This window comes from Gossypium arboreum, chromosome 8, assembly GCF_025698485.1.
Source record: "Gossypium arboreum isolate Shixiya-1 chromosome 8, ASM2569848v2, whole genome shotgun sequence".
NCBI classification, from domain to species: domain Eukaryota; kingdom Viridiplantae; phylum Streptophyta; class Magnoliopsida; order Malvales; family Malvaceae; genus Gossypium; species Gossypium arboreum.
In genome coordinates, this window is record NC_069077.1 from 34,971,407 (window position 1) to 34,989,323 (window position 17,917).

At 38.0% G+C, this 17,917-nt stretch overlaps 1 non-coding gene across 1 annotated transcript; it reads left to right on the forward strand.

The window, feature by feature from the left end:
* The first annotated feature begins 1,187 nt into the window (after positions 1-1,187).
* On the forward strand, positions 1,188-1,294 carry LOC128280122 (small nucleolar RNA R71). The gene has a single exon (XR_008270304.1). It is a non-coding gene; the product is annotated as a small nucleolar RNA R71 (small nucleolar RNA).
* The last annotated feature ends 16,623 nt before the right edge of the window (positions 1,295-17,917 follow it).

Sequence of the window (17,917 nt, forward strand, 5' to 3'; positions counted from 1 at the left end):
CTAAATCAGCCAATGCATTATTCACGTTCAAACTACCAATTAAACAAGGAATCGTAAAACTCCCTGGATCTTTCAACTTGTTGGGTAGCTTTTTTTGTAGAATGGCTGAGCAAATTGCATTCAACTCTACATGCGACGCCTCATCCAACTTCCGTTTATTTGCTAAAAGCTCTTTTAAAAATTTATCTGTGTTTGGCATTTGTGAAAGAGCTTCAATAAACGGTAAGTTAATGTGTAATTTCTTTAATAGTTTAAGGAATTTACCAAATTGTTTGTCCATGTGGTCTTTTCTTGTCACACTGGGGTATGGCACCTGAGGTTTGTACTCTCTACTTACCGGTTTTTACTCATTGTGGTCCGTCTCATCTTTACATTTACTTACCACAATTCCTTGCCTCGATTCTGGTTCTGGTTCTGGTTCAACTAACCCTTCCTTATCTCGAACGGTAATAGAATTAAGTTGTTCACTTGGGTTTGATTTAGTATTACTCAGCAAGCTACCTTGTGGTCATTCAGAAATCAATTTGGCGAGTTGGCCTATCTGGGTTTCAAGCCCCTAAATCTGAGCTTGTTGATTCTTAAGTGCTGTCTTGATATTCTAAAAATAAGTTTCTGACACCGAGATAAATTTCATTAGCATCTCCTCAAGGTTTGGTTTCTTTTCCTACTGGTAAGGTGGTTATTGAAAGCTTGGGGGATGTTGTGCCCTTTGATTTCCTTGGCCACCCAACGAGAAGTTGGGATAGTTCCCCCAACCTGCATTATAAGTGTTACTGTATGGGTTATTTTGAGGTCTAGAATTATTATTACCCATATATTGGACTTGTTCCTCCTCAGTGCTAGGATTGAAAGATTGATATTCTGTGTGTACTCCTCCTCCATTTGAATCTCACCTCATCACTGGATGTACCTGAGTAGAACCATTTAAACCGTCAATCTTTTTATTTAAAAGTTCTACCTGGTTAGATAGCATGGTAATCGCGTCGAGGTTGAAAACACCGGCTGCTTTTGTTGGCTTTGTTCTCATGACTTGCCACTGATAGTTATTCAGTGACATCTCTTCAATAAATTCATAAGCCTCTTCAGGTGTTTTGTTGCTTAAAGCTCCACCGATGGCTGCATCGATGAGTTGTCTTGTTGAGGGGTTCACACCGTTGTAAAAAGTCTGAACCTATAACCATAAAGGTAACCCATGGTGAGGGCACCTTCTCAATAGATCCTTGTATCTCTCCTATGCATCATAGAGTTTTTCTAGATCCATCTGCACAAAAGAAGAGATATCATTCATCAACTCAGCCGTTTTAGCCGGCGAAAACTATTGAAGTAAAAACTTTTCAGTCATTTGTTCCCAAGTAGTAATTGACCCTCATGGTAATGAGTTCCACCACTGTTTAGCCTTGTTCCTCAATGAAAAGGGAAATAACTGAAGGCGAATGGCATCATCAGAAACGTCATTGATCTTAAATGTGTCGCAAAACTCTAGAAAATTCACCAAATGAGTATTTGGATCCTCATCCTACAAACCATCAAACTGAACAAACTGTTGTTTCATTTGAATTGTGTTAGGTTTCAGTTCAAAATTATTTGCAGCAATAGCAGGTCTAACTATACTCGATTCAGCTCCTGTTAAAGCAGGTTTAGCATAATCATACATAGTATAAGGAGCAGGATTCTGATTTATTGGCTCTATAGCAACCACAGGAGGAAGCTGATTATTTTGATTTTCAGCCATCTCCTCGGTTGTATTATGGATATCTTTTTCTTGTCCTTCCTCTATGTTTCTTAGGTTTCACCTGATTTCTCTTCTGTTTCTGCAAGTTGTGTTTTCAATCTCATTATCAAAAAGTAATGGTCCTGATGGGTTTCTTCTAGTCATAAACTATAAGAAACCTGTCAGAAGAAAACAAAAGAAAATTTAGTAAAATTAACAAAACTAAAATAAAATTTAAATTGCAATAAAATAAATGGCTAAAGTAATAAAAATTAAGCGTTCCTAATATCTTAGTTCCTCAGCAACGGCGCCAAAAACTTGATGTGCGTGATAAATTTTATATTTATGATTGACCGTACTTGAAAACTCACTATTATCACGATGAAGGCAAGCGCACCTATAGAACAGTAGTATAGTTTATAGCAAGACCAAAATGTCGAACCCACAGGAACTAAAAGTACTAGTATTAACTTTCTTTTTATTATTTAGCCAAAAAATAAGGGGATTTGTTTTATCTAAACTAATTAACTAAACTAAGAATGCACAGAAAGTAAATTGGGGAAATACTTTTGGGAAAACTGATTGATTTAGACAATACCTAAGGGAAAAATCCACCTAGATTCACTTGTTATTTGACTCTAAATTAGACGATTTATTCATTTGACTTGATTCGTAAAAATCCCTAATTTATATTATTATCTCTCTCGAGACTAACAACGTCTAACCCTAGGTTGATTAATTGAAATCTTTTTCTAATTGAAACCCCTAGTGTCGCATTAACTCGATCTATGGATTCCCTTATTAGGTTTGACCCTAATCCGGCAGATTTATGTCGCCCTATGTCTAGGGGTGCAATCAACTCCACTTAATTATGCTAGATCAACTCTTAGACAGGGACTTTTGCTCATCTGAATAAGCGCATCAATACTTGAATCAATATCCTAGAATATTAAAGTAAGAATTAAGAACACATAATTAAGATCAAATCAAATATTTATCATATAATTCAGTAAATAATAACAAAATCCATCTTAAGTTTCATTCCTCTTAGGTATTTAGGGGATTTAGCTCATAATTGTAAAAGGAAACATCTCAGAAGAATAATAACAAAACATAAAGAAAACCCAAAAACCCCTGAAGGAAATTGAAGGAGATCTTCAGTCTTGAAGGAGAATCCGGCTTCTGAGATGGATCAATCGGCTTTCTTCGAGTAATTCGTTGCCTCCTACTCTGTGTCTTTTCTAGGTACCTCTTGGGGTGTTTATATAGGCTTTAGAATGCTTCAAAAACCTCAAGAGTGGCCTTTTCCGAATAGGACTAGATTTGGGCTCAACAGGGACACGCCCGTGTGACACACCCGTGTGAGGTGGCTTAGGTCGTGTTGCAATCTGTTAAATAGACACGGGCGTTTGAACTACCCGTGTGAGGAAGTCCAGGCCGTGTTGATTTCCCATGTTGACCCATTTTCTCCGTTTTTGGCTTGTTTCTCGCTCTTTTTACTCTCTTATGCTCACATAAGTATAAAACATGAAATTAAAGGATTAGGAGCATCGAAAATCTGATGATAATTCATCCAAAAATATGTAAGCATAGGATACAAATATGTATAAATTACGACTTATCACTCAATAAAGGCCATATTTATCACTATTTCACCTAAATTCCATGAAGTTTACTATTTTAACAATTAAATCCTTAAACACTAAAATTGCCAAAAATCACTTAACAAAATACTTTTTTTTAACTATCAAATTCATGAATCTATTAACTAATTTTATAAACATATTTAAATCATTCATGGTAGGTCCCTAAAATTTTAAAAACTTTATGAATTAACCCCCAAGTTAGTTGGATCTAATTGCTACGATATCAAAAACAGAAAAATTACAAGAAATGGGTGAAAATGACTTACAATGCATAAAATTAAAGTTTGGCTGAAGCTTTGTTTATTTTGGCTATGGAGTTTTAGTTCACATATAAAGAAAAGAAGAAATGATGCTTATGTTGTTTATTATTATTTTATTATTCTTTATTTTAATGATATAATTATAAAATTTTCTACCCATTAACAATCCATACTAATTAATTATTTCCAATTTACCACATAAGGCCCTCAAATCTTGATGTTATAGCCATTAAGCATTAATAAACTCATAATGATTAATTTTTGTGGCTTTTACGATTTAGTCCTTTTTACTTAATTAACTGTCTAAGTGTTAAAATTTGTGGACCAAACTTCAATACCTATATTTTCACTCCATAAATATTTAATAAAAATATTTATGGCCTTGATTTACAAAAATGAGGTCATGATACCTCATTTTTCAAAACCATCTAACTTTAGGGACAAACCACTTGTACCTAACTATTTATTCACTTAACAAAAATATCAAATCAAAATTCAATATATTGTTATATTTGACTCGTAAATATATTTACAGACTCTCTTGTTGGATTTGTGGCCCGGAAACCACTATTTCCGACACCACTGAAAAATGGGTTGTTATAAAGGTTGTAAAATCCTACTAAATGCTGGATCTAAAGGTTAAGCTGCTCTTTGAGGTTATTAGGTTGCAAAGAAGTATGCATCAGGAAGGACAATGCCAAGGCTACGCCAAAAGGAAGTGGCATGATGGGTTGTTATGCTTACAAAGGAAGTTAAGTGGCGAGTTCAAGTTAGAGCATAAGTTGTTTAAGTAGCATTTCAATGTGCTTGCAGTAGACTGGAAGATAAAGTAGATGATACTAAAATTTTATTATCATGAATTGTAAATATAACCATACAATGTACACCCATAAAAGGCTCTAATACATTCTTAGATAGAACTTTTACATAGGCAAAAAGGTTAAGTTACATTTGTTATAGGACGTAACACCCAATACTCAAATTCGATTATTGGGTCTATAGGTTTTGGATGATATTCGGTGCACATGGCCATAGTATGCTATGCAACCCAACAACACGATCATGTGATATATTTTGAATATTTTCACTTTTGACCCACCCGACATCATTGAGTTATACGTTTGTTCGCATGGCCGTGTGACTCTAGCCCCACATGGCATCACTGAGTTACACGGCTTACCCAAACGATCATGTGTCCCATCCTACATGGCCTTATCCTTCCACACGGTCAAGGGACACGACTATATGTGTTGGTTTTAAGCTTCCGTAAGCTTGATATAAACCCAAATTTGGTAGGAATCCTTGCTATACTTAACTATATGTGTTGCATTGATATTTAATTGAGATTTTTAATCATAAATTGCATGTAAATGATTTTAATTTGTCTATAGCACTCTATTACTAGGGTTCAGTGCCGAACCGGGTAAGGGGTGTTATACTTTGAGTCATTTGTGTGATGGAGATCTATTTATCCAATGTGTGGTGATTGAGTCCAATTATATATTTCATAACCCCAAGTTACCAAATTATCATTATGTGGTTTATATATGAATTATGCTGTGTACGGATACATGTGAAAGAATATGCTAAACTAGTGAGATAATGAAACATAAAACCATTCTTTTGTCTTCATGAAAATGAAGATGCAATTGTGCCTTAGTATGCTCTTGTTTAACTTATGCTATTTTGTATCCTTAGTAGTACTTTTGAACATTCGCTAAGCTTGAAAGAGCTTACACCCTTTTCCTAAAACTTGTAGGCTAGTAGTGCATCCAAGGAGTGAGTGGGCAAGAGTGGTGGTCTATCCAAAGCATAACTTTCGAGTAGGTAGTTTGTGATTTTTGGACACTTTGAATAAAGACAATGTAGGTTATAGTTATTATTATCATTACCATTTTGGGATTAGACTTATGAATTGTTGATGTTGTTTCTGGACTTTGATTGTGGACATTTTGATGCTTGAGAATGAGCTTGATGATTCATGTTACGTTTCCTTGATGACTATGTATTATTTTGGCATGTAATTTAGTTATTTTTTAATATTTTTTCAATATTTTTATTTAGTTCCTAAGATACTTGTAACATCTCAAATTCGGCCTAGACATTATTGTCGAATCTGGTGAAGTCACATGAGAAAGTATTTAAAATCGTATTTTCCCAAATACCATTCCAGTTACCACCTTTTTCTTAACTCAGAAAACATATATTGATTAATTATCTTGAAAACATTTCTTAGTTCGCAGAAGCTTAAGAACGAATAAAGCTGCAGTTCCAAAATCCATAAAGAGTGTTTCAAAATTATGAACTTACACCAAACAGTCTGAGACCAGAAATTACATAATTACTCCCAACAATAGCAATTAAAATAATAAAAACATTAAAAACCTTTAAAACCAAAGTGTATGTAGCAGTGGTCACTATCGAGCCCTTCTGTTGTATCGAGCCCTTCCGCTGCACCGATCCACCTACTGCTGGGGATTACCTGACAGAAAAACAAAATAAGGGGTTAGTTTTCGCAAACTCAATGTGTACATCCCCACAGTAAAGCATGCATGTAAACGGATAGCAGTCAAACAGTCATAATCAAGCCTGAGCTCTTAACAGGAATAGTGTAGGCCTTAGCCCACTCAGAACAGTATCAGGTACATTCGGGCCTTAGCCAATATAGATATACATGCATATCAATCAGAACAGTAATGCCCACCAACCCTGCACACCATCTCCGTCCAACCAAACACACCATGTGGAGATAAAATCGACCCACCCAACCCCACACACCAAGTATGGGGATAAAATCAACCCATCCAACCCTACACACCAAATGGTACCGTATACGGCACGTATTAGATATATGCAGCATAGCTGGCAGATGACAGGCTAATAGCCTTTCAGTCTTCCTTCTCTTCAATAACATGCTCAATCCAATGCAATGCAACATAAATAATAAGGCATGCTCATGTGCAGATATCAAATGATGACATCATCATCAAATCAGAACAGATACACATGCTTTAATTATCATGCTTTTACATACATCTTAGTATCAAATCAGAGTATAGGGGTCTAAGTAACGCTTACCAACCCTACAATCAGGTCACAGTCGACTTGGGCGACCCGTGCAACCTTGCAGAACATTTCAAACAAATCAGGCTCAAACGCCCATGTGCCCTGCCCGTGTGGGCCCACATGTAACACCCTGATTTTGGGCTTAGTCGAAATAGTGGTTTCGGGACCACAAATCTGACTATGAAAATTTTATTTTTTATTATATTTTTATGGTCTATGATTTCACAAAATAATTTTGTGAAAATTTCGTTCAAAAATTTTGACGTTTGGGCACTTAATTTAGTCAAAAGGACTAAATCGTAAAAACTACAAAAGTTGAGTTCTACATACGAGAGGTGTCCAATTGTTATGAAATTTTAAATTGAGGGTCCTTAAATGAAAATTATACCATTTTTTAATTTCTGGACAAAAATAGACTTGAAATGGGTGTAATAAAATATTTTTAAGATAGGGGTATTTTGGTAAACTAATAATTAAAAGAATTAAAAAGGGAAATAAGCTAAATTAGCTATCATCTTCTTCATTCAACTGTTTCTACCAGAAGCAGCCATGGTTAAGGTTTTTTCAAACTCCCAATCTCGATTGTAAGTGCTCCCTAGCCCCGTTTTTAAAGTTCTTTACATTTTTGAAATCCCGGTAACTTGGTTAAGCTTATTCTAGCAATAATTTAAACTAGGGTTTATATTTGGAAAAATACCCATAGGTGAAATGTGTTTATTTTGATGTTTTATGGTATAATATGAATCTTGAAATTTTTTTAAACAACTTTTACTAAGCATTTTATGTGTAAACGAGTAAAACGACAAAATCGGTAAAAATACCTAATGTTCATAAGTACATGTTAGAGTGCGAATTTGAGGTTGCTATAGAAGGTAAAAATGATCAAAATGTCATAAAACATCATGAAATAGGATGAAGTTTAATTTACGAGCTTAGGGGCAAAAATGTAATTTTGACAAACTTTAGGGGCAAAATTGTAATTATTCCAAAATATGATTTTGGGTTAATTTGAATAATGTGAGTCCTAATTAGGCTATATTTGAAATGGTAGATCAAGGAAAAATTGAAATTTGGGCTAAAATCAGAAAATATCAGGTTGTGGACAAAATGGTAAAAATGGCCATTTTCGCATACGAGGTAAGTTCATATGATTTTTAATAATGCAATGTGTAATTTAATCTTATTGCCTTGATATTAAATGAGATGTAAGCTCATGTGTAAATGTTGGTAACATAATTGTCATTTTAAGTAATTTAATGTTATTTATATGATGTGATGATTATTATTATGAAATATTATGCTTTGTGGTTATTATTGAGTAATATGCAAATTATGTGAGCTACTTGATAAATATGAAATGCTATCAAGTATCAATTCCGACATTCCGTGGAAGACGACAAAGATGTGTGATCGAGGAAAATCCCGTTTGAACCTTAGGAATAGATTAGGATACAAGTGACATGTCACTAGGATATTTGAGTTCCGAACTCGTTGAGTTGAGTCTGAGTTCGTAAGGTGTAACTAGGCATCCGAACTCGTTGAGTTGAATCTGAGTTCACTTATGGATGCGAACACCTGAGCTCGTTGATTTGAGTTTGAGTTCACTTATGGGTGGGTTACATGGTAGCTTGGCTACACATATATTTTGCAGGCTATTGAATTTGTCTAGTTGTGGGCATGGCACTTATGTGCATGCATTCTGTGTATTCGATTATATTCTGAGTGTTCAACGGGTAATTTGGTGAAGTATTCATTGATGATCCCAATGAGATAAGCCATTGGTGAGTATGTCTTTGAGTTATGTTACAAGTTGTATAGGTATGTACACTAAACTTATGTGTGATGCCTTGACATGTGATGATCTATGATGTATATAGTATTTGGTGAATATTATGAAAATGACATGATTTGGAATAAGTCCTTGATACTTGATGACATTGAGATTATGGATTTCTGCTTATGAAGCATAATTATGTGTTCTTACCATTATGAATGAAATGATATTGTATGGATTTGGTGAATAATAGTAATGAATGAGTAAATTTAGCCTTGGCGCTTTTGGAGTTCTTCGCGTTGGTACAACTTTGGAAATTCACCATAAATTGTGAAAATTGAATTAGGGGCTAAATAAAATATGAGGTTAAATATCAATGATTCTATTTTCACATAGAAGAAATGGTATATGCAATCGAAATTTATATTATGAGATATTTAAATTGTTGTGAGACAAAGTCTGAATGACTTCGTGATACCCTATTTCGATTTGAGAAAATCATTAAAAATTGTATAAAAATAATTATGGGTTTTAATTTATAGTATTAAAATAATTAATAAGTTTATTCTCTATAAAGATAAATGAGAGCATTATCTGAATTCTGTACTATGATAAAAATATTTTTTAGTGAAGAGAGGTCAGAACTATTGGACAACAAAACAGGGGAAACTTTAATGAATAAACTGTACTAATTGGATAAACCAAAAATTCTAAAAATTTTATGGGAGAAATGTATATGAGTATATTTTCAAGGAAAATTAACAAAACTTAATTTGAGGTCTCGTATCTCTAGATATAAATGAATTAGTCACTGTTACTCAGTAAAATAGCTTAACCTGAACAAGAGTAAATTGTACAATTATGATGTTTTACCTTAAAAAAAACATGTGGGTAATAACTTATTAACTTCATATGGACTTAATAAACGTAAAGCTTACCCCTCCTCTCTACTTCTTCAGTTTTGATAAGTCGGCTCGGGGTTAGAGATCGTCGAAGGCAAAATCACACTATTAAGCTATCATTTTTGGGAGAATTAATTCAAATATTAGAAATATCAAGTGAGTGGCATGTATAGGAAGTTGGTTTGTAATATGTACTATTATTATGACTTTGACCATATGTATCGGTTTGCATTGATTTATTGTATATGATCATGAGATATGGTCCTTATCCATTATGGTTTGTAAATTTAATTAATCATGCCATGTCCTATGTTTTGATGTGATGATATAGTTAGCTTTGTTTGTTATGTATGATTGGTAATACATCAGGTAAGTTAAATGCAGGTCAGTGGGTCATGAATTAAATGGAAATGAGTAATGTTGCCTTAAATATGGATGTTTAATGGAAAAATTGGTAACTACATTATGATGGTATAAAATGAGAATAAGATTTAGCATGTCTAGTTCTAGTTAATATAAGAATGTATATTATATACAAATGGTAAGCAAATATGTTTAAAGTGAATGACATGTTATTGCATGATTATGGATGTGTAAGTGCTCATTTATGTCACATTATATATCTTTAAATATGAGTCTATGCATGTGTTCGAAAAGTTTTGAATTAAGTAAAATTTTATGGCCCGATTTTTGTCTATGCGTATGGTTAAGTCGGGTAATGCCTCGTACCCTATTTCGGCCTTGGATACGAGTAAGGGGTGTTACACCACACGCCCATATGGCACACACAGCCCAGATTGGCCTTGCCCGTATGGATCACACGGCTTGGCCCAAGATCCCACACGCCCGTGTGGTTCACCTGTGTGGCCCACACGTCGGTGTGGCCCAGACGGCCCAATTGGTCAAGCCTGTGCCTTGCACACGGTCTCGCCAGCCTCACACGCCCATGTTCATCATACCTGTGTGGCACACGCATAGCGTTCTTCGTTGACCACATAGCTGTGTATCGCCACACGGCCTCCACACGGGCAGTCTACACACCCGTGTGGCGTCAACAGTTTCGATTTTGGCTTTCACCGAAACCAATTTTCTGTTCAATCGAAGTACACACCTGGTTCTAATTGAAGCCTAACGCAATCCAGAACACTTCAGAACCTTCAATGAATAACGGCAATTACTCGCTGTTTAGAACCCCAATTATTGATCCACAGAACCTAGATTGCCCCTGAGCCGATAGAACCACTAGCAGTACGCCAAAACTAATCGAAAGAAAGAAAAACAGAGGAGAGGGGTGAAAGAAATAAAATTTTGGCAACAAAGGGTTTGGGAAAAGAAGAAAACGGCAGAGAGAGCAAAAAAGAAAAAGGAAAACAACTTAGGCAAACACCTAATAAACCTTACCTCTCCCTTTAGTGTTTTAGTCCAACTCAAACATCCGCACGGCTTATCAGTAAAATAATGCCACACTCATGACTCAAACTTGGGATCTCAGGCATAATCCCTTGCCACTTAACCACTAGACCAACAGGCCCATTCTGTTAAACTCCTACCAATAAATTCTTATAAGCCCATCAACCAAAAGTCAGGCTTAATTCAAATAAAAATCAAAACTTAGCCCAAGTTAAGGCTCGAACTTGGGACCTTCCAAACACACCCCAGAGCACACAACCTCTTAAACCACATATATTTTATGCCAAAATGACTCAAAACAAAAGTCCCGATATTTCCAAGCTGAACAATCCCAAAAGTCAAAATTACAGAAATTTGGGGCGTTAAAGCTCTACCCCTTTAAAGAAAATTCGACCTCGAATTTTTACCTAATAAAAAAATTTGTCACTCGCTCTCATTTCTAAATCGGTATCTTAACCGGCTGTAGCAACCCCGAAGGCAACTGATGCTTAGCCTTAACTTGTTGACAAGTCAAACAACGAGCAACGAAATTGGTCACCTCACGCTTTAGCCCTGGCCACCAGTACAACTCTCGGAGATCTTTATACATCCTATTTCCACCAGGATGCATAGCGTACGGACTACTATGCGCTTCCCTCAAAATTGACAGCCTCAAATGCCCATCATTAGGTACACAGATCCTACCTCGGAAGCACAATACCCCATCATTATTCAGCCCAAAATCTATAGTAGTCCCAGTCTCAACCCGAAGAAATCGCATCTTGAGAGTCTGATCCTCTAACTGCTTAGCTCTAATCTACTCAATCTATGTCGGCTTCACTTGTAGCTCTGTCAGAAAACTCCCATCATCATAAAGACTCAGTCGAGCGAACACCACTCTCAAATCAGCCACAGCCCTACAGCTTAATGTATCGGCCACCACATTGGCCTTTCCAGGGTGATACTCTATACTGCAGTCATAATCCTTAAGCAACTCAATCCATCGTTGCTGCCTATGATTCAACTCCTTCTGAGTGAGGAGATACTTGAGGCTCTTGTGATCAGTGTAGATGGTACACTTCTCACCGTACAGATTGTGCCTCCAAATCTTTAATGCAAAGACAACTGTAGCCAACTCCAAATCATGCATCGGATAATTAGCCTCATGAGTCTTAAGCTGTCGAGATGCAACTACCTTACCATCTTGCATCAAGACGCAACCCAAACCCATATGTGATGCATCATTATAAACCACGAAGTCCCTACCAAGCTCAAGCTATATCAGAACTGGAGCTTGAGTCAAAACTGTCTTGAGCTTCTCAAAGCTCTCTTATTGTGCGTCAGTCCAAACAAAAGGAACTCCTTTACACAGTAACTTAGTCAACAGCGCTGTGATCAACGAGAACCCTTCTATGAAGTGTCGGTAATATCCTGCCAGTCCTAAAACACTGCGGATCTCCGACACATTCTTTGGCTGTTTCCAATCTAACACAGTCTCAATCTTACGTGGATCAACACGAAGTCCCCCAATTGACACCACATGTCCCAAAAAGGTTACCTCCTTAAGCCAAAATTCAAATTTAGAGAACTTCACGTAAAGCTTTTTCTCACGAAGGATCTGCAGAACAACCCTAAGAAACTCATCGTGCTCGTCCTCAGACTTAGATTATATCAAGATGTCATCGATGAACACTACCATGAAGTGGTCTAAGTATGGTTGACACACACGGTTCATCAAGTCCATGAACGCCACGGGTGCATTTGTCAACCCAAAGGGCATAACTAGGAACTCGTAATGCCCATAATGAGTCTTAAATGTCGTCTTATGCACATCGGCCTCCTTGACCCTTAACTGATGATAACCTGATTGCAGATCAATCTTTGAGAACATTGACGCCCCTCTAAACTGGTCAAACAAGTCACCAATTCTCGAAAGTGGGTATTTATTCTTGATCGTCAACCTATTCAACTGACGGTAGTCGATACACATCCTCATTGTACCATCCTTCTTCTTTACGAATAGGACTGGTGCTTCTAATAGAAACACACTATGACGAATAAACCCACGATCCAACAACTCCTGAATTTGAGCCTTAAGTTCTGTCAGCTCCTTTGGTACCATTCGATATGGGGCGATAAACACCGGACCTGTACCAGGAATCAACTTGATACCAAATTCTACCTCGCAACTCGAAGGCAAACCTAGTAACTCCTCTGGAAAAACATCTGGAAAGTCCCTCACAGTATGGATGTCCTTAACCGAAGAGTCCACAGAATTAGAAACACTGATGTAGGCCAAAAATGCCTCACATCCTTTCCTCACCAGCTTCTCTGCCACTAACGCAGATATCACATTAGACAAATAATTTTGTCGTTCCCCAATCACGACTATCTTGATATCTTCCTTGGTCCTCAAAACAACCCTATTTTCAGTACAATCCAGACTTGCACAATGCTTCATCAACCAGTCCATGCCCAGAATTAGGTCGAACTCCCTAAACGGAAGTTCCATCAGATCAGCCAAAAATATTGTCCCTTAGACTTCCAATGGAATGTCTCTAAATAATTTATTAACTCTAATGGACAGCCCCAACGGACTCACCAACGAAATCTCACTAGAAGTGCTCTCATACGAAATTCCCAAAGTCTCAGACACAGAACATGCAACATAGGAATGTGTAGAGCCTATGTCTATCAGTGCAACATAAGGTACGTCAAGAATTAAAAACGTACCTGTGATGACGTCCGGAGCATCTCCACCCTCACGACAACGTGCAACATAGACAAGTGCAGGCTGCCTTGCCACAGTCGGTCCAGCACCTTTACCTGGTGCTCTCTGGCCTCGACCCATACCGTTACCACCCCTAGCCTGTCCTCGACCCCTAGGTGGCTGCTATACCTCTCTCGGCAGATGTGCAGTCTCAACAACCAGAGCTTGCATCTGATTACCCCTCAATGGATAATTCTTAACTCGATGCACAGTCTACCCACACCTCAAACAAGCCTCAGTAGCTCTCCAACACTCGCTCAGATGGCGTCTATTACAAAGTTGACAAATCGCCACCCCAATAAGTGCAGCAGTAGGCCCAACTCCTGCGGGCCCGTCAGTCTTGGCATTTTGTTAGACCTCATCCCAGCACCAAAAGACTCAGAATCCCTCTTAGCCTACTTTTTCCCATGGTTTTGGCGCTCAGAGCGCTTCACCTCCTCGACTATCTTGGCCTTCTCGACCAAGACTGAGAAATCCCGCTATCAGAATTTGCAAACTGTCTAGAAGACCATCCTCGAATCAAACACAGTGCTCATACTCTGTCGCCACCATGCCCCTCGTATAACAGCTCAGTCTTAGAAATTTAGCCTCATACTCAGCCACCAAACGATCCCCCTGAGTGAGATTCAGGAACTCACGTCGCCTAGCGTCAGTGTAGCTAGCTCCCACATACCTACTTTGATAGGTGGCCTTAAACAAATCCCATGACAACCGATCGGGCTGAGTGCCCTCCTTAACAGTCAACCAACACTGGTACGCCTCATCGCGAAGCAGAGACACTGCCCCCTTGAGTTTCTGCTCATCAGCGAAGTCCAAATCATCCATTATGCGCTCCGTGGCCTCCATCCAGTACTTGGCCACATTCGGAGCAACTCTAGTGATACCCCTGAATATCTCAGCCCCATTCGACCTGAGTCATTTCGTAACCAACCCATGGCCTCCAGATCTAGTATTGGCACCAGTGACCCTCTCTAAAATTCGCAGCATGGACTAGGACAGTGCATTGTCCCCAACTGCACGGTCATGAGACTTAGCACCAGTCTCAGTAATAGGTGACACCGACGTCTCACTAGTGTCCAGATTAGGGATCGTATCAGATGCGAAGGACTCAGCTCGAATCCCTCTACGGCCTCTACCTCGGCCTCTAGTACCACGCGTGCTCATTGTAACTATCAAGTTAATATGTATTTAGAATTTTTATGCACATCAGTTTACAGTTTCGATAATTATTAGCATATATCTTATGCAATATAGTAATAGAGTTTCAGAGTCAGTTATCACGAGAAGCAGTCTCATTACAGTTTCAGTCCACACTACCTATAGTGTTTTAGTAAAGTACTAGCTACAGTAGTCTCATAACACACACAGTATTTTAGACAGATTCAGACAACATTTCAGGATGAACATGCTGTTAGATAATACGTATCAGAATTTCAGAGAACTTACAAGATCAGTGCTGAAGGCTCGGTGTACCACATACTTGTCACCAAAATTATTTCAAATCATTTTACAAATAATTTTACAAAAACCAAATTTTTTTTGAAACCCAAATCCACAACCGAGTTTTGCAACCTGACTCTGAAACCACTAAATGTAACATCCCAAATCCGGCCTATACGTTATGGCCGAATCTGGCGAAGTCACATGAGAATGTATTTAAAATCGTGTTTACCAAAATACCGTTCCAATTACCACCTTTTATTTAACTTAGAAAACATATAGTGATTAATTATCTTGAAAACATTTCTTAGTTTGCGGAAGCTTAGAATAAATAAAGTTATGGTTCCAAAATCCATAAACAGTATTTCAAAATTCTGAACTTAAACCAAATAGTCTGAGACCAGAAATTACATAATTACTCCCAACTATAGCAATTAAAATAATAAAAACATTAAAAACCTTTAAAACCAAAGTGTATGTAGCAGTGGTCACTGTCGAGCCCTTCCGTTGCACCGATCCACCTACTGCTGGGGATTACCTAACAGACAAACAAAATAAGGGGTGAGTTTTCGCAAACTCAATGCGTACATCCCCACAATAAAGCATGCATGTAAACGGATAGTAGTCAAATAGTCATAATCGAGCCTGAGCTCTTAACAGGAATAGTGTAGGCCTTAGCCCACTCAGAACAGTATCAGGTACATTCGGGCCTTAACCCATACAGACATATATGTATATCAATCAGAACAGTAATGCCCACCAACCCTGCACACCATCTCCGTCGAACCCAACACACCATGTGGAGATAAAATCGACCTACCCAGCCCTACACACTAAGTATGGGGATAAAATTAACCCATCCAACCCTACACACCAAATGGTACCGTATACTGCACTTATCAGATATATGCAGCATAGCTGCCAGATGACAGGCTAATAGCCTTTCAGTCTTCCTTCTCTTCAACAACATGCTCAATCCAATGCAATGCAACATAAATAATAAGGCATGCTCATGTGCAGATATCAAATCATAACATCATCATCAAATTAGAACAGATACACTTGCTTTAATTATTATGCTTTTACATACATCTTAGTATCAAATCAGAGTATAGGGGTCTAAGTAACGCTTACCTACCCTACAATCAGGTCGCAATCGACTTGGGCGACCCCTGCAACCTTGCAGAACATTTCAAACAAATTGGGCTCACACGCCCGTATGCCCTACTTGTGTGGGCCCACAAGCCTGTGTGGCTTACACAGCCCATATTGGCCTTGCCCGTATGGATCACACGGCCTGGCCCAAGATCCCACACGCCCGTGTGGTTCACTCGTGTAGCCCGCATGCCGGTGTAGCCTACACGGCCTAATTGGTCATGCTCATGCCTCGCACACGGCCTCGCTAGCCTCACATGCTCGAGTCTGTCGTGCCCGTATGGCGCACGCACGGCCTACTTCATCGACCACACGGCCGCGTATCGCCACAGGGCCTCTACAAGGGTAGTTCACATGCCCGTGTGGCGTTGATAGTTTCGATTTTAGCTTTCGTCGAAACCCGTTCTGTGCAATCAAAGTACACACCTGGTTCCGATTGAAGCCTAACGCAATCCTAAACACTCCAGAACCTTCAACGAATAACGACAATTACTCACTTTTCATAACCCCAATTAGTGATCCACAGAACCTAGATTGCTCCCGAGCCGACGGGACCACTAGCAGCACACCAAAATGAATCAAAAGAAAGAAATACAGAGGAGAGGGGTAAAAGAACTAAAATTTTGGCAGCAAGAGGTTTGGGAAAAGAAGAAAACGGCAAAGAGAGAAAAATAGAAAAAGGAAAACAGGTTAGGCAAACACCTGATAAACCCTACCTCCCCCCTTGGTGTTTTAGTCCAACTCAAACGTCCGTACGGCTTATCTGCAAAATAATGCCACACTCACGAATCGAACTTGGGATCTCAGGCATAATCCCCTGCCACTTAACCACTAGACCAGCAGGCCCATTCTGTTAAATTCCAACCAATAAATTCTTATAAGCCCATCAACCAAAATTCAGGCTTAATTCAAATAAAAATCAAAACTTAGCCCTAGTTAAGGCTCGAACTTGGGACCTCCCAAACACACCCCAGAGCACACAACCTCTTAAACCACATATATTTTATGCCAAAATGACTCAAAATAGAAGTCCCGATATTTCCAAGCCGAACAATCCCAAAAGTCGAAATTACAGAAATTTGGGGCGTTACAATACTTATTTTTAAAATTAACTAAGAAATGCTAATCAGATTAAACTAATTCTTTGCCAAATATTTCTAAAAATATTTTAGAATTAAAATATACCTTTAGATTGATGCGACATGTGTGTTCGTGTAAGTTGGACATGAAATGATGTTTTGCCCTTATGCTCATTTCAGTAAAATTTTTTAGAAAATTCAAGCAACTAGGTTTCAATTGTTTATTTCTATCAATATATGAGTTGAATGCATGAATGAGACTTCCACTATTGATGGAGAAAGAAATTAAATAATCAATTGCATGCGAAAATGTCTAATGGAGTTCTGGGTCACTTCGATGACTAATTTGACATTTTAGATTCGGGTCGGATTGTCTCGGCCAAGGTTGGGGTGCCACATATGCATAAAGGCAACTGATAGATTTGGTTCTTGAGTTACGGTGACATAAAAGTCTCAAAGGAATTGGTAAATTAACTTGTTGGCTATTAGAATATTTTGTTTGAATGATGTGGAAGACTTGTAAAATTTTATGTAATCTTTGTGTTTGAGGTGCCAATTGTAGCATATTGGTTGAATGAATATTTAGACATATTTTGAAATGTTTTTTGTGCATGATTAAATGGCTTTATATGTATCAATTGAGCCTTTGGTTTGTCTTACACAAGACAGGCACAAAATAACATATTTTGTACCACATGGCCTGTTCACACAGCTGTGTCACACAC